The sequence below is a fragment of the Cavia porcellus genome, unplaced genomic scaffold (genome assembly GCF_034190915.1).
Source record: "Cavia porcellus strain 051 isolate PalLab524CR breed Dunkin Hartley unplaced genomic scaffold, mCavPor4.1 scaffold_26, whole genome shotgun sequence".
Lineage (NCBI taxonomy): Eukaryota > Metazoa > Chordata > Mammalia > Rodentia > Caviidae > Cavia > Cavia porcellus.
Window position 1 is genome coordinate 7,043,137 of NW_026947509.1, and position 21,738 is coordinate 7,064,874.

Consider the following 21,738-nt stretch of genomic DNA (forward strand, 5'->3'; position numbering starts at 1 on the left):
TACTCTCTTCTTCATTTTTCTATTTTTTTCTTCTCTCTGCTTATTTACCTCTCTTTTATTTTTACTTCCTGTATTTCTTTCTTTTTGCTCCTTCTCTGTCTTTTACCTTCTATTTCTCACTGGTTTTCATCGTATCTTTACTTGATTCTACAGATCTTTTCCTCCCCCCTGATAAGATCCTTCACACCACTTCTCTCCTTCTTCTATCATAGTTTACTGTTTCAAAGTTTTCCTTTCACATCCTTCCATTCCGAAACCCTTAATCTTTAATAGTACAACCCTAAAACTTTGTTTACCTTTTGATATTTAATTCTGTAAAATTACTGTTGCTTCCACTTAGAAAACTATGGCTCTCGCATTTAGTACATACGAGCTGTAAGTCAGTACCTGGGTTGGTTAATGTTTCCCTCGTAGTGATGGTTTCTTCTCTAGGCATAAATGTGGTCTGTGACTGGTGGTACATTAATATCTAATCTGTCTTGGGCAATACTATCGTAGAGGTTTCACTTGATATTAACTGCTGTTTCACTTCTCTGCTCTGTTCTTATGGTATATTCATATCTATTTGTCTCGGGCAATACTGTCATAGCTATTTCTGTTGATATTAACAGGGTCACATATTGGTGCTATTTCTCTGTAAGCCAACAGTCAGATTTCCTTTGTTATGTTAACAATGCTAGAGTAGATTTCCGGACAATTTAGTTACTAGAATAGCTACCTTGCATCTACCTTTCCCAAAATAACCAAGGTAGTTAAGTCTTGAGGCTGTGATTATAGAGTCCTTCCCAAAGGACAACACTGAAATGCAACTGAAGAGGTCCCTACTAGCAACAAAGTCTTTAGACAATAAGCATCCTCAAACCTCAGCACAAAATAAAACAAAACATAACAAATGAACAAAAACAATAGAAATATGGGAAAGGAAGGAAGCAAAATGCCTCCCATAACCCCAGCTCCCTCAGAGCCAATCTAGGAGGCACAAAGGGACTGAGTAATATAAGCCACATACCCAAATTACTCAACCACATAGCACAAGATATTAGAAAAGAGCTCAGAGAGATACTCTCAGAATTACAGAAGATATAACTAAACATATAATGGAAGTAATAACTAAAAAGATGCAGGAGTTCCCAAAAGACACTAATAGGTTGATGAGCTAAACAAAATGATACAAACCATGAATGGCCAGTTCACCAAAGAATTAGAGTGCGTAAAATACTTTCAATCAGAAATCTGAAAGATTAAAAAGCATATTGAAAGCAGCAGGGTGGACAATACAAGGGCTGAATTTCAGAACCTGAAGACAGTGAGGTCTTCAAAGACCAAGGCACAAAGAAACTTTAGAAACAGCAAGAGAAAACGAGACACTGATCCAACAATGGCTAGATGATGCAAGGAGACTAGAAATAACGGGAGTAAGTGCCACATTGGAAAACAACACAAGTGGCCGAAGGCTGTTCACAGAAATAATGGCAGAAACTTCCAAAGCATAGGGCAAGAAATAAACATGTAGGTAAATGAGGCATTTAGAACACCAAGTAGCCATAACCAAAACATAATCTTTCCACACCACATTATACTCCCAAAAGCTGTTAGAGAAAGGCAGAAAATCACATGCAACAGTGAACCTGTTAGAATCATGGCAGCCTTCTCTACACAACCTTAGAGGCCAGGAGGGCTTGGAGTGAAGTGTTTCATAACAATGTCCAACCCTAACTTATGTGTCCTGCAAAATTTTCCTTTATAATTAATGGAGAAATAAATATTTCTACAACAAGGAGCATCTCAAGAAATTCATGACCACCAAAACAGCATTACAAAAACTTCTGCAGAATACCCTAGAAAGAGACAATGAAGCCAACAGTACAGCTGGTGGGACAAGCAGCTAAACAAAAGGGGAAGAGTGAGGAAATCAGCAACAGGAAAGTAAGGCAATGACAGGAATAAATCTGTACCTCTAATAATAACTCTCAATGTGAATGGCTTCAGCTCCTCAATCAAAAGATACAGACTGGCAGAATGGCTCAGGAAAGAAAACCAAACAGTATGCAGCATGCAGGAAACACATTTAATTATAAAAGGTGCTCACAGATTAAAAATTAAAGGATGAAAAGGTTCCATGCAATGGGAACCTGGAAAAAGGCAGGCTAGCTATACTAATTTCAGACAAGACTAATCAGAAGAGACAAAGAAGGTCACTGCGCATTAGTTAAGGGAATGACTCAACAGAAAGCGTTAACAATTATAAACATGCATGCACCAAATACAGGCATGAAACTTCATGAAACAAACACTAATGACATGAAAAACCAGATGAACACCAATATAATAATAACAGGGCACCTCAGTACCCCACTGTCACAGATGGACAAGTAACCTAGACAAAAAGTTAACAAAGAAATATCAGTTAAAACAGATCTTAGAACAAATAGATGTAATAGATATCTACAGAGTGTTTCATCCAACAACAGAATACACATTCCTTTCAGCAGGACATAGGGCTTTCTCCAAAATAGACCATGTACTAGCCAATGAAGCATGTTTAAGTAAATGGAAAAGAATCAGAATTATCCCATACATATTATCATATGATATGAATGAAACTAGAAATCAGTGGCAAAAGAAACCACATAAACTATGCAAACACAGGGACATTAAGCAACACTCTCTTAAATAACCAATGGATCACAGATGAAATTAAAGAAGAAATTAATTTCTACAATCAAATAATGCCAGTATGACATATCAGAACTTATAGGACACAATAAAAGCAGTCCTAAGAGGGAAGCTCATGGTAGTGAATTCCCACATCAGAAAAACAGAATGATCTCAAATAACGTAATGATGCACCCCAGATCTTAGAAAAGCACAATTCAAACCCAAAGCTATATAAGGAAGGCAATTATAATGGTCAGGGCAGAAACTAATGAAATTGAGACTAAAAAATATATGAAGAAGCAGTGAATCAGAGTTAGTTCTTTGAAAGATTAAACAAAATAGACAAACTCTTAGATAATCTTAAATAAGGAAAGACTGAAATCTACACAATTAGAAATGAAAAAGGAGAATTCACAATGGATTCATCTGACATTGAGATAATTATTGGTAACTACTTTGAGACTCTCTGTTCTATTATAGTGGAAAATTCAGAAGAAATGGATATTTTTTTCTACGTATATCTAAACTACAAAAGCTCAACCAAGAAGCTATAAAAATCCTGAATAAGCCAATATCTTTCAATGAAATTAAAGAAGTAATAGAAAAAACTACCAACTAAGCAAGGTCCAGGTCATGAGGGATTCACTACCAAATTCTACAAGAATTTTAGAGAATATCTAACGCCAGTCCTCCTCAAAATCATCAATGAAATTTTAAGAGAAGCAAAACCATTCCTGGAGGCAAGGATTACCCTGATTCCCAATCCAGAAAAGGACCCAACCGGAAAAGAAAACTACAGGCCAATTTCTTTAATGAACATAGGTGAAAAAATCCTCTAAGATGTTGGCAAACAGACTATAGCAGTCATCAAAAAGATATACATCATGACCAAGTAGGATTTATTTTGGGGTGGTTCAGTATACACGAATATCTATATATCTATATCTATATCTATATCTATATCTATATCTATATCTATATCCACATAAACAGAAGCAAGAACAAAAAATCACAGAATCATCTTAATAGATACAGAAAAAACATTTCAAAAAATCCAGAATCCTCCCCTCTCTGGTAAGCAGTGGCGGTGTGGCAGACTGTGGGCCTTCCAGGGGGAGAACCTCCAGCAGCTCCTGAGATCCAAGGCATGTTGGAACTTAGTATGCTGGGAAACCAAACAACTGGCCTGCCTCCCTTCTAAGCAGTAGTGAACCTACTGATGCACGGCCTAGAGTCAAATATCCCACTTCCCCTACCCCGCTTCTCTTGTCCCCCCTCATTAGCAAATGGGAATCAGAAATCTGAGCATCTCCTAGGAGGTTGACCATAGGAAATAAGGGGGATTTCCTTCTACCATCTCTTTGAAGGCAAATATTTTTATTAATGTTTTGCTCTATTCTGATTAATGGTACTGCTGTATTCAATATTCTGTTTTGATAAGTTCTATAATGTTTTGTATTTCATCTCATTTTGATATACGTGATTGAAAGAACAACTATTGTAAAGATGACGAATTATACTGTGATACCTATTACTGTTATCCTGGTAATCTGCTGTGAAGTTCTATACCAATTTCACTGTATGATCTTAGTTGGCTTAGAAGGTTTTTAACTCAATCTGATAAATGCCAGCTATGACAAACCAACTACCAACATCATATTAAATGGAGAAAAATTGAAGACTTTTGCCCTAAAATCAGACAAGCATATCTGCCTTTACCTCTTCTGTTTAATGATATTCTTGAAACAGTTAAACTACTAAAGCAAGAGAAAGTAACAAAATGAATATGAAGAGAGAAGTTAAACTATCATCATTTACTGATGACATGATACTCTGCATAGAAGACCCCTAGTACTGATACCTAAATTTGTCAGTGTAGCAGGATACAAAGTCAATATTCAAAAATCAACAGCATTCTTGTACAATAATAAGAAAAGAGAAATTATAGAAACAATGCTTGTCTTTATAACACCAAGAAAAATTAAATATTTAGGAATTAACCTGAGAAAGTGAAAGCCCTAACAAAGAAATTGAAGGACCTCTACAATGGAAACTATAATATTCTGAGAAAGGAGATTGTAGAGGAGATGAGGAAGTATAAAGATGTCCTCTTTTGCTAGATAGGCAGAGCCAATATAGTAAAAATGGCTGTACTTCCAAAACTATTACATAGATTTAATGCGATCCCAATCAAAATACCAATAATGTTGTTTATAGAACTTCAGAAAGCAGTTTTATAATTCATATTACACTGGGAGAAAGTTAGAATAGAAAAACAACACTGGTCATCAAGGGCAAGGCAGGGGGCATCACAATCCTGGATTTCAAGTTGCACTACAAAGTTACAGTGCTGAAAACAGCCTCGTAGTGGGGAAAAATGCTAGACTTGTGATCAATGAAACAGTAGAAGATGCAGAAACAACTCCAGGTACATTTAGCTTGTTATGCTTAACAAAGGGTCCAAATTCCTTCACTGGCAGAAAGACAGCCTTTTTAACTGATGGTGCTGGAAAACTGACTTTCCACATGCTAAAGGTTGAAGGTAGACCCGTATCTCCAACTATGCACTAAGCTGAAATAAAAATGGATGAAAGATCTAAACATTAGAAGATAATTAGAAGACAAAATATGTATCACTCTTGAAGACATAGGTGAAAAAACATTTTCCAGCTACTCCTCAAAATATTAATATGTGGAACATATACAGAAACCAAAAATTAAACTCCCAAATTTAAAGACCCCATTAAAAATGGGAATCTGACATGAACAGACACTTTTCAGATGAAGAAGTACTTTAAATGGCTGATAAATATATGAAAAAATGTTCGACTTTGCTGGCCATTTGAGAAATGCAAATTAAAGTGACACTGGGATTCCAACTCACTCCAGAAAGCATGGCTGGCATCAAGAAATCAAACAACAGCAAGGTGACATGAGGAAAGAACACCTCTGCACCGCTGGTGGGACTGTACAATGGCACAGACGCTATGGGAATCAGCAGGGATGTGTTGCAGAGAACTAAAGGTCGGAATTCCATTTGGCCCAGCTATTTCTCTCCTAGCATCTTCTCCAAAAAGGTAGAGACATCATGCCACAGTGATGTGTTGCATACCCGTGTTTACAGCAGCACAGTTCATAACAGCTAAATGTCAGAAGCAGCCTGTGTTTCCATCAACAGATGAATGGATTTAAAAAGGAGAAATTTACACACAATGGAGTAGGATAAACTTGTGGGAAAATGGGTGCAGCTGGAGACCATAATGTGAAGTGAAGCGACTCAAATACAAGGTTAAATATCGCATGGTTTCTCTTAGGTGAAAAGGTAATATATATATATATTGTATTTGTAATATATATATATTACAAAATAGGACACAGATAATAGGGAAAGAGAGAGAGAGAGAGAGCCAAAGGCATCATAATTCCTTGTGTTCAGTGTATCTAAAAGCGTACCTCGACTTACATATCTTGTTTTTTGGCCTTTTAGTCTGATTGTCAGTCTGTGTACACGATAATTAACTTTATAAGGTTAACAATAACAATAACAATAAATAAATGAATCTGATGCTGGGAAAATGAAAGCAGGACGACAGGAGAAGAAGGAGGGCACCGAAGTGTGTTCTGTACACGCACCAGTCCCCCGGGTGGACGTCATCACTGTGACTGCACATGTACTAATAAAACTAAAAAAGTAAAAAAAGTCTATTTGAAAAAACAGAGCCCTAATTAGTCAGGGAGCCAGGAAACCATTACTAGATCTCAAATGCTGATTCCAACTGGCAGCTTTCAGCTCTCCGAGAATGGTTTACCGCACAGCCACATTAATCTCCTGACTCCAGTCGTCCCAGAACTCCCTTCAAGTTTAGAAATAAAGTAAATGACCATTTCTCTTCTTTTCTTCTGTTCTTGATAGTACAGCCTTGAGTACTCTTTTGCAGCACACTTATTTTCCAAAGTATGAAATAATTAATCTATCTGTGTCTGATTTCTTAAATTTGGTATTTCCCCCACTAACTTTATCAGTGACTTATTCTAAACCTGCTCTTTTTCTTAGTTATAAAAGTGGAGACTTGTCCCAGTCTTATGGCAGGGCAGGTTTTCTCTTCTGTGACTCATAATCTATACTTACGTATAATTTTAACCTAGCACATTTGAAATGAATTGTTTAAAACCTCCCCCTAGGCCAAGTTTGTACTCTCTGAGAAAAACAACACAGTGGCATGGTGTTTCATGTGTCTGTATAGCCCATGTTTTGCTCTGAGCAAAATTCACCAATTTAAAACATAGAATTGAATAAAAATTAATAATTAGTTTGTTATGCTTAGACACTGAGCAAGGTCCCATGGGGGGAAAGTCTTTGGCTTTAGTTCTTTAGCATGTGGCTGTGACTCAATTGTTCTCTTTTGATCTCTTACCCTTGGTACTTTGTTTCCCTGGAACCACATCAAAACATGAGTGTGAACAAACTTGGCTTCAGCCATATGGAGTCTTTTAACCATCTATTTTCACTACCTGAGAAAAGTGACCCTGACTTGCTGGCCGTTCCCAGGGTGTGTAAATACTGAAATATGAAAATACTGAGCTCCGAGTGCAACTTACTCTTCAGCCCCACACCCATGTGCAGACCTTTCAATGGCTCCAAGTTTTGGTTTTCTATTTTAACTGACAAAATGGTGACTTTCTTACCCATCTTTCCCCCTTAGGAAGAAATTTTTAAGGTTAAAAAATGCAAAAGTTTACATAAGTCACTAAGCACAAAATCAAAGCAATTAGATGTAGAAGCATTTTCAGTAATTAGCGTGCAATCACCCCTTATAGTTTTTTTAAAAGTGATCACTTTTGAAGAAATTTAGAAGATATCCAACTGGTTTAGGGTTCGTGCGCCTGCTCTGTCCAGGCTTCCAGTTCACCTGTCCCCACACCCCGTCTCCTGAAAACCTGCCTGCCCCACACATCTTTCCATAAGTTCTCTCCCTGTCACTGCCTCTGTCCTGTGGACACCCTGATAAAGCTTGCTTCTGGCTTATATGCTGACCTTATGATTCTGAACTTTGGCTTCCTCATGAGTCAAACGGGGACACAGATGGCTCCCATCAACTCTGGTTGTTTTGCTGATGCATTGAGATGCCTGTCCTGAGCTGAGTCTCATAGGAACCCAACATATTCATGGAATCAGTGCTTGGATCCCCAGATACATCGAGAGCCTTCGGTTGCTCGTCGACCTGGTTCTGATAGTCTCACTCCTAGCCGGGACCTGGGTTCTGAGGGTGGAGGTTGGCTGGTTCCAGGAAGTCATGTTGATGGCAATGAGAAAACTAGAGTTCTCACCCACATCATTTCTGGTCAGATCTTTTCCTTTGGTCACTCTTTGATTGGCTCCATCAGAAAGAGCACACTGTAAAAGCCCAGTGGATGCGAGGCATGGAGTGGCCTGTCCATGTGCCCACTTCTGTTGGCTGTGTGACTGTGTCTTTCCTGTGCATTGATGGGCAGGAGGTGATGTCGGAAGTCTCTTGTGGAGACGCCGGCATCCTTGGGAGACTGGCTGACTTTTGGGGAACTTGAGAACAGAAATGCCTATGCATCAATGTCACCTGATAAGGGCTCTTGGAACAGTGCCCGGGAGGCTTTTCAGTAACATCTGTCTCAGTGAGCCCTGTGTGTGGCAGCAGAGCTTCAGAGACAAAGAGAGACCGAGTGTCATTGCAGAGAAGGAAAGGTGAGCGGGAGGCAAGGCAAGGCCAAATGGCAAGATAACACCAGTGTCACATGTGACATGTGATGTGTGCTGCTCAGCACAGAAGCAGCTTCTCCAGCCTGGTCTATCTTTTGGGGGGAAATGGATGTGGATGGACTTCCTGTAGATGCCATGAAGCTGAGGACCGAGATGTTGGATCCACAGTGGCCACCTTTGTGAACACGAGCCTTAGTTCTTTTTAATCACAGAGAGCTTCAAGAATTGGGACCTTCTCTACAAAGATCTCTGTGGAGATGAGCACTGTGGACTGATCCCCATGGGAAGACTCGCAAAATACTGGCTTTTTCTATTATCTGTGCTCTGTAAGAGACAAGGTCTCTCTTCACTGTGTTCTTTTGAAGGTCTTGTTTATCTGGAGAATGACGAGTTTTATCCTCTGACCCTCCAAGGTTTCGTGGCCCATGTCTGGTCAGCTTTTCATTTCCAAAATGTCCCCATTTTGCCACAGTGAGTGGGCACAGCCATGGCTATTTTTAGTTCTTTCTCCAGGTGGGCAGTCTCAGAATCATGCATCAGTACCTGCCTGAAGATTTGGGTTATGTGTATATTTAATTTATTTCCCTGGACAAATGCTTGCTTACCTGACCAAGTACTATAAATCTCTTCCACAGTGTCACAACTCCGGTCAAGTTCAGGATTATTATTATTATTTTTTATTTTATCGGTACCAGGGATCGAACTCATGACCGCCTGCTTGCAAGGCAGGTGCTTATGCCGCTGAGCTAAATCCCCAGCCCCAAGTTCAGGATTATTAAACTCTGGGGACTGTGCTAGGTCATTCAGACTCTCTATTCATTCCTCTGTACCAACCCCACCAGGGATTGTTGTGGTTTTAAAAATGCACTCTGCATTTCAATATTCTCTTGGTTTTCTGGCTTTTTTGGTACTCCTGGGAGCAGTGGGGGGCGGGGAGTGATAGCTGACACCAAGAATAGGACAGTAATTAATATGAGACAACACGAAGAAGTCTGGAAAGACCATTCCAAGCAGGATTAGGCTAGGAGGTACCTGGGAAAGAACTTCTAGAAACTTTTGTGAATTGAACTGCAGAGATCCGTATTCACTAAGCCAGAGACTCGTCTTTGCTTAGAGAATGTGAGAGCATCCAGTAGCCTAAAGGTGGCACTACACATCCACTGTTGCCCTGTCCTGTCCCACAGCAAGCTGTCCCCACGTGTTCTTCTGCTCCTTCTATTAGCTGCTTCATAATAAAATATTATATCCTCATCCTCTCCTGGTAAAACACAGCAATAAAACAGCCCTCATTCTTGGGGCCAATCTGTGTGTGATATATGACGGTCCTTATCCCTCCAGGCGGACCCCGTAGAAGGTAAACTGTGCTTGCAGTGGGGCTCGCCTTAGAGCTCTGTGTCCATCTGCAGACAATGCCGTATAACAGAGCACCTTTGCTATAAAGTCATCCCTGACCAGATCCAGGGTTTTAATTTGTCTCTAGAGTTCACCTCTCTCAATTTCATAAACCGGGAAAACACAGCTGGAGCCGTTTACAGACTGTGGAAAACTCTTGAGTGTTTCTGCTGAAGTCCTAATTCAGGGATCATGCTTTGTTATTTCCTGCCTCACTGTTGTTTGTAAAAGCGGTTAATGGGTGACGGGCTGTTTCAAATTTGCCTGGTCCTGCAATAATGTTGTGTGCACCTTCTTTTGAGGCCGGTGTGTCTTGGGCGTGAGCGTGACAGCCACTGGTGTTGATGGGCATCACTGAGAAGGAGTCAGAACAACAGCTTGGAAAGAGCGAGGTTTAAAACACATGAAATCCTGTTCTCCCACAATTTTCCACCAACCTTTCAGAATCAGCTCTGTGCTGCTCATCACGAAGCAAGAAAGTCTTTGTTGTTTATTTTGGGAACGGGGAGTTGTTAGATGCAAGTACAAAGGACAGGGCGGAGAGCTACCTGCCAGGGTGGTGTTTCAGCGATGACCCACTAACCTGCAGCTTGGAGCTCCCAAAGCCTGTCTTTGAGAAGATGGGCATGGAATCAGGGGTAAGGACAGGAGTGGCTGAGCAGCAAGGAAAAGTGTTGCAAGCACTGTTTTTTCTCAGAATAGAACACAGAAGAGTTTTAGGGTTTTAATGTCCAGGATAGTACAAGGTAGGTGCTCCATAAATAGCTACAGTGTAGATGGATAAACAGAGAAAAGCAGAACCCGACGGCAGAGGCCTTCCTGAGGGCCTATGGGGGGCCACGCAGCACAGGGCGAGCCTGTCTGAACCTCCTCGTCTTTCTTGGAAGGCAGCGTCACTGTAGCACAAGTGAAAGGCTGGGGCTTTCACAGATCTGAGTAAGAAGACAGCGTTGCAGTAGAATTTCCTGTGTGTTCAGATCGACAAGTACGTGATGAAAGTGGCCACGGTTAAAAAACAGCTCTTGCCATCCAAAGGACAACTTGAATTATATATTTTGAACATCGTCTGCTTACAAAGGAAATAAACTAGATTCTAGCATAGGGTGTCAAATCACCTGAAGGGTTACCTGAGATTACAGATTTCATGCTTTTATGGCGTCAAATAAAGGGTACGTTAATGTTTTATTCTATGCATGAAGAACCAGCTGATCTAAGACAGTTACAGTTTGAGGTTATGTTCATTGGAAAGAAATGATCAGTGGAAAATATTCAGAAAGCTATCAAGGTGGGGTTTTTCTCTGTTGACAAGCAGCAGTTGAACTGTCCTAGTGGGCAATAGATTGGATGAAGAAACCAAGCAAAGCAATGCGAGCCCACATCCTTTAACTTCTTACCAGAACAGAACTGTGTGCTAAGGCCCCGCCCTAGGCGACGCCTTCTAGCACTTCCCAGGTTGGGGTGGAAAATCTTTTGCAGCTAAATGAAGAGAGGGTGAAGCGCTACTGTCTGGAGTTGAGACATGGGATGAATTTAGTTCCCATGATCCGAAATGCTTCTCATGACCGCTACATTTTAGATGTCCTGGAGAGACTCAGTTGGAGTAGGTTTGAGCTCAAACTTTACAGGGGCAAGATCTCAGGTGCTGTCTCCCTCTGACGCAGCAGGGTGCGAACTGCCCATTTCCGTAGGGATCTCACACGATTCCTAGCACATTTGCAGCATTCCCTCTTATTTCCTTTGCATTTCAGGAGAAAGTCAGACTGTAGTGTAAAGAGACTGTGCATTCGCTTTAGACCACTTCAGAGCAGGCAGAGACACTCTCTGCAGTTCTTCCTTCCCTAGGACCCATCTTTCCAACAGCAGTCCTCTTGTCCTGCTCTAAACTGGAAGACGCCGATCGATGCACTGGACTGGCATTGTGAATGCAGTTTGTCGTGGCAGTTTTGGTCTTTGTAGGCTGATTCTGAGTTTCCAGAGCACCCTTAAAGAGAAGAGCTCAAGTGTCTCCACCATTGACTCCCTCCAGCCTTACAGAAGCAGGGTTTCCTTTGTCCAGCCGGGTTGCAGGGGCAGTAATGCCTTCCCTAATATCTGCTAGGTAGGGGGTTAGCATTGTTTGTGTACAGCAGCTTTTATCCCTTCCACTTTCCTGGCTGTTTCAACTCAAAGCTGTTCAAGAAAGAAGTGCCCCATGCGTGTCACCAACTAAACTTGCAAGGATGACAGATTTTCTCTCTACAGAGGTTTTCTTCCCATCGTTGACAACATTAGGTTTGGGTAAACACAAGGTCACTCTGCCTTCTATTTGGGGCTTCTATACTACTTCCAAAGATGAATGAAGTGCCAAGACCTCACCTAGCCAATTCTAAGCCAAACAGAGTTAGCAAAGTAAGTCTGTTTCTCAATAATTCACCTATTAACTTAAAAAGCCTAAAGAGAAAATTGTTTCTGGATGAGCCTTCTCTTTGTTGAATTTTATTGGTGGGCATGATGGAGAATCAGTGATATGTGTTTTTCTGAACCCTTCTTCCTCCCATGCTTCCAGATTGTTTTGAAAACTATGGAAATATCTACCCAGGATGCATTTTCCTTGTTTGCTTCCATCAACATTTCTCTGCCCAAATAGTTTCTTTTGTGGTTCAATTTTTCCATCTTTTTAATACAGTGTGTTGGTCCCAGCTGCAGTTGTGCATGGTTATATACTGACAGCCCACATAAACAAACACCAACAGACACAGCCCTTTGATAGGGTGACGTCACTATAGTTGGAGTTTTGAAAGCAAATACGAGCAGCGCCCTGGACACCTGGGTCAGCCCGCATGGAAGAACTGTCCTTGCTGGAGGCCGAGGGCCGTGTGGACAAAAGTTCCCCAGGCCACCACTGGAAGATCAGTTTTAGGTCACCTTGTTTAGATGGACCCAGAGGCCACCTGGGCATCAGCTGTCAGGAAACCCTGTGATATTTGCTTAAATAGCAGGCAGCTATCAAAACACAGTAGAGAAAGAGAGTGGAGCAGGGAGCCAGGCTATGGGACTGAACATTGGCACAGAGAGAGAGGGAGAGAGAGAGAGGGAGAGTCAGAGAGAGAGAGAGAGAGAGAGAGAGAGAGAGAGAGAGAGAGAGAGAGAAAGAGAGAGAGAGAGAGAGAGAGAGCGCACAGAGTACTCGGATCTGCTAATGATGCTGTTTCCATTTGTCCAGTGTGTATTGGGCTGGGAGGACAGGGATAATGGGGGCTTTGTAGGACCCTGAATCAACATTCCAAACAATCCAGCCACTGTTCGAAGGTTAGAGCCAGACCCCCCTTCCAATCTCCACTCAAAGAAACCACGACTCCTCCCCTCCCAGAAGCGGTCCATCAATCAGGGCATTCACCGCTCTGCTGGAGGACAGCTGGCCACACCGTGAGATTTGCTCCGCAACCGCGCCTGCAGAGCAACAGCTGTTGGAACAATTTTCTTGTTGTTCAACCTTGTTTCCAGTATAGGAGGACTTAGAGACCATTCTCTTTTGTTTTAAAGTTGTCACTTTTAAACAAAAAGCGAATGCCATGCATAGTTAAAAGTGTGGGATGGGGAAAGGTAATTTGCTCTCGAGCTTTATGAGTCCTTTCAATCGTGTTTGTTTCCAGGTTTCACGGTACACATTGCAGGTGGTTCCATCATAGAAGCAGAGGCAGCCCAAGGCTCAGGTGGGATCGGCACTGGGCTGCCCAGGCTCCAGTGTCACCAGGCTCTCCTTTGGTCATGGGTCTCCTCCCATGCCAGCGCCTTCCTGGGCTCCGTCTTGTCTTCCCTCTGTCTTTGCTTCTCCTGAGTCCCTTTCCGAAGTCCCTTAAAAGATGTCTCATGGCCACTAAGCCCAATCCGTGAGTCTCCTGAAGAGACTTCCCTTCCGCTCTGCTGGTACTGAACTAAATGAAGGCGAGTGAGAGGGCTTGTCACACAAGCCAGGAAGACCTTCCTCCCAGCTCGCTGATGTCAAGTGACCATCAGGGACTGGAGGAACGTCCAGTGATGTCGCTATAGGATTCCAAAGACACAAAGTTGGAGCCAGATTGGTCTGACCAATGAACCGTGGCCCCTAAAATCTTGTGCTTCCGTGCTGTGTGTATCCGAGGAAAAATTTTCCAGAGGTCTCAAACGCTTGATTGGGAAACACCTTCATCACCATCAAAGTCACACACCAAGTCATCACGTCAAGGAGAAGAAAAGGCCTTGTCTCCAGAGCACGCTGCCCTCCTCCCCCTCCCATTAGGGGGTGCTGTGTTTCCTACCAAATGGCCTGTTCTGCTTAAGGGACAAAACCATGGCAGAAGATCTTAGCTGTGAGCTCCCCAGGCTTTTCTTGGTGCATGAAGCATCGGGAAGAGGAAGACAGAAATGTCGTGTGTGTTCAGCAGCAAGTGGACACTATCTTAAGAAAGCTCCTCACTGACTTGAACTCCCAGAAGGCACAGATTGTATCTGTCGAGGAGGAGAGAGAGAAGATTAGAGGTCCTGGGTCACACACTACATTCTGTGTGTATGTCTGGCTTTTGTTGAGCCAACCGCTGTATCATTCCAGGGGCAGAACGGGGTGTTCTTGTTCTAATAGTTGCACCAGGAAATGATGCATGGATACCAGATCGAGGAGGTTCAAGCCCGTCAGTTTCTTCTGCAGATCATTCCAGCACCCCCATTTTGCTGTACTAACTGGAGGCAAATTTAAATTTGGCCACATCAGATTTGGTGTAGTTAGCTGTCAGATTCTTCTGAGGCTGCTGCTTTCAGTGTGCACATTAATAACCGGATCCTCAGGCAGAGAAGGGCCAAATGAGCCAGAGAGCTACTGTTCATTCTTGTCTGGGAGGAAGCCCCAGTTCTTGGGTGTGGGATTGCAGAATTCATTTTCAGTCTCAGTGGTCTTATGAGGAAGAGGACCCTTAGTATGGAAATTCCTGGGTCACGTGCTGGCCTTCTCCAGGGCACCCCAGAAGAAAGAATGGTGAGTGGGAGAGAGGGACACAGAGAGGGAAGCGGAATCCTTAATCAGGTCCCTCAGAGTCCTTGGGTGGTTTATTTGTCATGAGGGGCCAGATCACAAATCCACTCTAAATGTTCTTTCCTGGCAAATGTTTCAAAGATGAGGTTTCTGTGCTGACTATGCATGCCCTTTTATCATGTGCTTGGATTTTCAATCCTGAGACTTTCCCAAAGAAGGGAGCGTTTATTTTCAATTAATATACCAGCCCACAATGTGGCTTCATTTGTAGCCACGTGAATGCTTGTGCAAAGATGCATAAAGCAAGTGTGTGTGTTTGTGTGTGTGTGTGTGTGTGTGTGTGTGTGTGTGTGTGTGTACGAGCGCATGCGCACATGTGCACGGGTAAAGCAGATCCCTCATTTGCTCCCTCTGGCTGTACTACCCTCTCGCTAGCTTCCAGTGGCCTCCTGGCCCTACATGGGCTCTGTCTGTTTGCGCCAGGTGTGCATAGAAGCCCAGATGGCCTTGAGCACGTGGCATTGCATGTTCACTTACAGACAGAGGATAAATGCCTCTCACTCCCCAGAGCCTCCGTATTGTAAATTGGGTAACTGGCTTTCAGTGGTTGTCTCCCTTTGTGAAGCATAATTGCACATGCTGAAAAGGAGTATTCCTGGATTTTAATGAAATGAGTGTTTGTTTTGTAAACATCTGCCCCCCTGGTTCACTCTCTTGGAGCCCGGGGAGTGCGTGAACACAGGATGAAGGGGTATTCCTCAAGGGAAACATTTTCTCCCACAGCTTGAAATTCCCACAGTTGAAAACAGGGCTAGAAACTCTGGCAGCAGGCTGCAAATCAGCACACAGACAAAGGGTAAAGAGATAGGACCTGGAGACTCAGGTTCAAGCCCGGCTGCAGTCACTCAGCAAACTCAGCTGTGACCTTCACGCTTCTCTTTCCTTTGGTTCTTTTCTGTGCAGTCTGTAGCACCAAGTCAAGACTGTAGGTCAAAAATCACATTAGGCACAAAGCAAAATCGGCCTCAACGCCTACAGAAAGAAAGCAAGGCTCCGTCTGCTCTGCTCCATCAGCAGGAACACTGTGATGCCATGCGGTAAATGCTGACTGTTGTCTGGGTTGTTTGGCTTTCTCTTCCCAGACACCTGTCTGTGGGAGGTAGAGGTTTGCCCCGCACAATCTTTCCAGTAGAAATCCTGAACAGACACAATTTGTGATTGTTCTATAAAGTTCAGCAAACCCAGAAATTTATAAATAGGAAAAAGGCAACCACCCTGCTTAAGCCATCCATGAATCACTGCAGAGACGTCGTGTTGTGTGTCATTCAAGTTTTACTCTATAAATAAATGCGAATATTGATCTTTCCATCCAGCGTCATCATCTGCTCTCATGAGCACAGTATGCATATGGGGATTAAGCATCTTTCTCCCCTAAACAACTTGCACGTTTGCTTCATTTTCTCAGTGACTTTCAAGTATTGCAGTATAGGACTGACTGTCTTATTAAGAAATCTCCTAAGAGTAGACATCTGGCTGGTTTCAAATACTAAGATGCTTTTAATATTTATTTAAAATATTGGAGGTGATGTTGGATAACACAAGAAGGAGTAGAGAAAACTATTTGGGCGGATCAGAGCCTCAACACCCACTTATAATTTGACATGATGCTTATATATTAAAAGCAATGAAAATATCCTAATTTAAAAATTGTGAGGTTCATCTACAAAAGGCAGACTTATTTTGTTCATAAGTTACGGATTGGAGATTAGCCATTTTATCTATTAGCGAGGTACAAATACTTTTACAAAAATATGATTATAAAATTTATAATGATGCAAGGAGGAACGCAGGGGTTAAGTGATGAGGGCCAAGCTGCATGATAAATATTTAGATGAACAAGCTAGAAATTACAGCCCCCGAGCCTCTGTTTATATTCAGGCACTTATAAATCTGTTCTGTGGGCTTTTGTTTATTATTGCTATTGAAATTATATTGGAGCCCAGTGATTTTTCCCCCCAATATCTCTATTTGGTGTTTTACAAATTGAAAGTAGTAATTTATAAATCCTAAGGCAACTATAGTAATGCAAAACAAAGGCATAAAGGGTGGGAAGAGCTAAACATCTTGGGGCTGTCCTGCGTGGCCAGGAAGGTCACAAACCACACAAACTTGCCAGGCTTCGGGGCTCTGGTCATGTCGCAGATGGTGACGATCTTTACATTTGTGATGATGTTTTTCTAGCAGACAGCAACATACGATGATAATGTTGCAATAGACAGAAAGCCACTGTTTGAGGACGGGCATCTTTCTTCAGTTGGCAGCGTCTCTGGTGACCCCCGAACCCTTCTGGCCCCTCACTCCTTTCTTATCCTGTTTAATCAAGATCTTGGGGAAGCGCTCGATCAACAGACGTGTTCGGTGGGTGCCTCTGATCTCTTCCATAACTGACTTTGTCTGTCTCTTTTTTCTTTTTCCTTCCCTCTTCTTCCTCCATACCTCTCTCTCTCTTTCCTTTTTCCTTTCCTTTCCTTTCCTTTCCTTTCCATTCCATTCCATTCCATTCCATTCCATTCCATTCCATTCCATTCCATTCCATTCCATTCTTCTCCTCCTCCTTCTCTCTGTCTCTCTACCTCTGTTGTCTGTGTCTCTCTGTTCCTTTCTGGTTCCCAGGGCCTGAGAACTAAGCTACATGGCCAGCCCTCTTTTATTTTATGTTTTTATTTTGAGCCAGGGTCTCTCATACTGTAAAATTTCGCAGGCTGGGCTCAAGCGTTGGAGCCCCAGCCTCAGTTTCCTACATCCACGCCCAGCTCTTACACACTTTATAAAGAGTGGCATGACCCTAGCTCTCCGGGGGTAGTGATGGGGTTGTATAATGTAGAACAAAACCAGCTGTCTAAAATGTGAAGAAATGGAGTCTTTTGGATCTTGGGGGTTTACCGGTGGTTCAGCGCCCACCATTTGCAGCAATCCGAGCCTTCCTCTTTTTAAATCAAGTAAACAACACTGGAGTTTTTGTTGTCAGGAGCCAGTGTGCTAGACAGTGGCACTTATTTACATGTTAGCATTGCAGGCTGAGAGGTAACCTGGCCTGCTGTACAGATGAACAGAGGAATTAGTTATTTCCACCTGCTAGCTTTGCACTTTTCCTCGGACCAGGGCAGGGCTGTTCCTGTGGTTTCTGAATGGCTGAGTTGCACAATAAGATTGTGCGAGCCCCAGGACCCAACTGTGCCTTCATCAAGGGGAAGGCAAGCTACAGAGAGCCCTTTTCTTCCCTGGGCAAGGGCCCATTATTCTATGTATCTCTCTGCTATGCTTTATGGGAAGCTTTGGACAGTAAATAATGACTGGCTACGCAGCCGCGCTTTCTTCTCCTGCCAAGCTCTTTTTAGCTTTGGCAGCAATTTTGTTTTCCCTGTCATCATCTAATGTCTATTTATTTTACATCGCTACAAAGCCAGTGAAGTTCCCTTATAAATCCCAGGTCATGAAGATGAAGCAGCAAGGCGATGCATTTATTAAATGTCTTCAGTGTCCTCTGCTTTTGCGAATTAGGTTCAAAGTGGTCAGTGGCTTGAAAAGCCCGCGGGCAGGAACCAAATCTGTTTGCACACTGCATTCCGAAGGGCTGTGTATGGGGGAGTGGGGATTCGGTAAGAGGATGGGTATCAGCGCTCTCTGAATGTGCTGGGGTCCACACCACAGGGCCCTGCTCTTGTTCCAGCAGTCTAAGCAGATTCCTGCCACACATATGCATGGTTGCTCACACGCTCGTGCTCACACGCACACACACAGGCACACACACCCGCACACCAGGCTTCAGGGCGCACCATGACTCACCACTGGTGTTCAGGGCTGCGAGTGTCTTTGTCAGCACCGCTGCAGGCAGGAAGGTGAGAACAAGGAGTTGGGAAGCAGGGAAGAGATAAAAGGAAGAGAGGCGTTCTGACAGCTCTGTCAACTCCATTCTCTCCCTCCCCAGCCACAAGCGAAGACAGATGGGTCCAGGCACAGCCGGGGTGAGACGGCAGCCAGGGCTCCCTCCAGGCACCCTTCAGCAGCAGCGATTTCCCAGGCCATTGCACTGGAGAGCGAGAGATGCAGCGGACCTCCTCAGATGCTGTGGGTCCAAACCATTGCTTCCCCAGGGCCTTGGCTCCTCAGCAAAGCAAGGGGTTTATTTCATGGTGGGTTGGCTGGAGGAGTTAGCTGGTGAGTTGGTGGGGCTCAGACACCATGCATCCCTTAGGACACTTTGAATTTAGATTTATCCCACACATAGGGAGTCGTCCGGTCCTTCCAACCTGCAGCATGTCAGGAAAGAGGGCACCCTTCTCAGAAAAGACGCTCACATCTGCACAGTGCTAAAGCCACCATCACTACACTGGCCACACTCTGGGGGTGCTGAGAAGCCAGCTTCTTTCCAACGCCATGACAGGTTGACAGGTGTCTCTCCATGAGACGTCGGAGCCACCTTAGCCAATGGGGTTGCTCTAGACAAAAAGTTTTCAAGATGTTGCATGTCTTAAAAGATTTTCAAAGTAGGTTATTTGATTAAAAATATTGTAAAAAATCCAATTTACTAGTATTAACTGAACGACTATATATAAATAGCTATATGGGATTGGCGTGGGCATTAATTAAATTGTTGTGTGGGAGTGAATTTGCTCTGGATTCTGTAGCTCTTTATTCTGTTTGTTCTGTATGTTGGGGCAGCCATGAGTGCCACGCTCTGAGTGACCTGGTGAAGGACCCATTTCTTCATGTCTCTTGCCTTGAGACCTGTGGTGTTTCACAATCCTTCATTGGAGTTAGCAAATCTGATCAAGGGAGAAAGTGCAATATCTTTTCTGGCAAACCAAGCTCCTCTTTCCTTGCCATTGTGGACATTTTCCAGGGCTGGCCCAGATACTTCCCGTTTTCCTGGTGTGCTCTGGGTCGGGGTTACTGTTCCCGAGAAGAAACCACTCCTGAGAGCCATGGCCACGATTGCTTCTACTTTGCTCCTTGTTTATTGCCCTTTTCCCTCCAAATAGCCAGGAAAAATTTAAAATATGTATTGACTATTAGGAACCTTTTCTCAGCTTTTGCGTTGAGTTTTGTGAGAAAGAACTTGTGGCGTGCTGGTGGTGGGACAAGGTGTGAACAGACATCCACAGCCCGTTGCCCTGTAGACAACAAAACAAGCCACGTGTGTAACTTTGCACTTTTAATTTGTTTTAATCTCTTGGTGCTAGAGACGGAACCCAGAGCCTGAGTCATGATGGCCACATACTTTCCCACTGAGTTTGCCTTCTAATCCTAAAATTTAAACTAGCCATGCTAGTGAAAAGTAAGAAAGAAACTGGTGAAATTGTGTATTAGTTCATCACTGCTGTGACCAAACTGCCTGATATACACAATTTAAAGGAGAAAAAGATTTCCTTAGGTCAGTTTTCAGAGGTGTCAGTCCACGGCTCCTAACTGTTCATCCCCATGGAAATCTAGGAAGCAGAGAGCAGGGGAAGAGAGGCAGGGACTGTCCCCAGGGCATGCCCCATAATCCACTTTCTCCACCAAGGCCAGACTTCTTAATCTTCGGCTCCAATATGGACTTACCAGTGGGCTAACCCTTTAGCAAAGTTAGCAGCCCTCCCTATCTGATTGCCTCCCAGGAGTCTCTTAAACTAGTCAAGTTGACAGTCAAGATTAAGTGGCACAAGTTGATTTTAAGAATGTATTTCCTTGAACTGAAATGACATTATTTGGACATGTGATTAATGTATAAATTATCAATAAAAATTATCTTCAGTTGTCTTGCTAAATCTTCAAAATCTGCTATGCTTTGCACTTACTGTGAGCCTCAGTTTGCATTAGCCATAGTCTAGGTGATCAGTAGCTAAGAAGGGTCAATGGTTCTGTGTTAGACAATGCAGATCTGGAGCAAAGAGAAAACTGGTTTTTATGAACGTTTTCTGTGCACAAGGCATGGTGGTAGCAATGAGGATGCATTTTGATTAACCTTCAGAGCCACTTTGAGAGGTCATTATTATTATTATTATTATTATTATTTTTTTAACAGAAGACTGGCGTGATCATAAAGTTTACGTCCCTTGAGTTTAAGCCCCTTGAGTGGGGTTGGGAGCTTGTACCGGGAACCGAGGTAAGTACACTCTTGGGTTGGGTCAGAAACCTGCACGAACGGTCGGTGTAGGAGGTGGGAAACAGACTAGGAAATGCTGACCAGCTTTCTCAAGATCACAAAGTTCATAAACAGAGCCCAGCCCAAGGTTTAACGCCAGATCCATTTGCCTCAAAAGCCCACGCCTGGAACGTGCTTCTGCTACCCCTTCTAGAATCCTCCCTTGCTGGTGTGGTTAACCATTCTAACTTGGATGGGCTGGTCTCACAGTCATCTGGCGGCGTGGGTTTCCATCAGGGAGAAAGTCTCCTCACTGCTGACTCCGTTCTTAGCAGGGCTCAGGTGCCCTGTGGTGATGGCACTCCACTCGTGCCCACTTGTGCCGTTGTTCACAGAGGGGACAAACCAGTGAAGAGCCTCGACAGTATTTATTGGGAATCGGTGGTGGGAGTTGAAGGCTCCAGTGATTTGCTCTTGGTACCCTGGGCCGTGATGTTACGCTCTGTCTTTGGAAACTTATCTGTTTACAGACACAGAAGAAGGCCAGAAACAACACAGACAGTGAGAACATTGCACTGCCCTCTGCGTAAACTACTTCCCTGCTCATGGCACGTTTGGCCTGGCATGCTTGTTTTTTTATTTCTGTACTAGGCAATTCTCCTACCTCTCTGGACACCGACCTGGTGCCTCACAATTCCATTTCAACACTACCTGTGCGATCAGCGCAGAGATAAGCAGAAAGCCTCTGTGCCCCGAGAGTAGCCCAGCTCCGGTGCTCATGGCAAGGCCAGGGGCGAAGGACCTGAGTCATCCTGATGCACCAGGGCAAACGGAGGCCTCTTG

At 43.4% G+C, this 21,738-nt stretch overlaps 1 long non-coding RNA gene across 1 annotated transcript in view; it reads left to right on the plus strand.

Annotated features, from left to right (window-relative positions):
* Nucleotides 1-21,738, plus strand: part of LOC134473105 (uncharacterized) — a 36,556-nt gene that overhangs the window by 9,869 nt on the left and 4,949 nt on the right. The window contains exon 2 of the long non-coding RNA XR_010043217.1: nt 20,836-20,916. This is a non-coding gene — a long non-coding RNA (uncharacterized LOC134473105). The remainder of the gene's footprint in view (nt 1-20,835; nt 20,917-21,738) is intronic.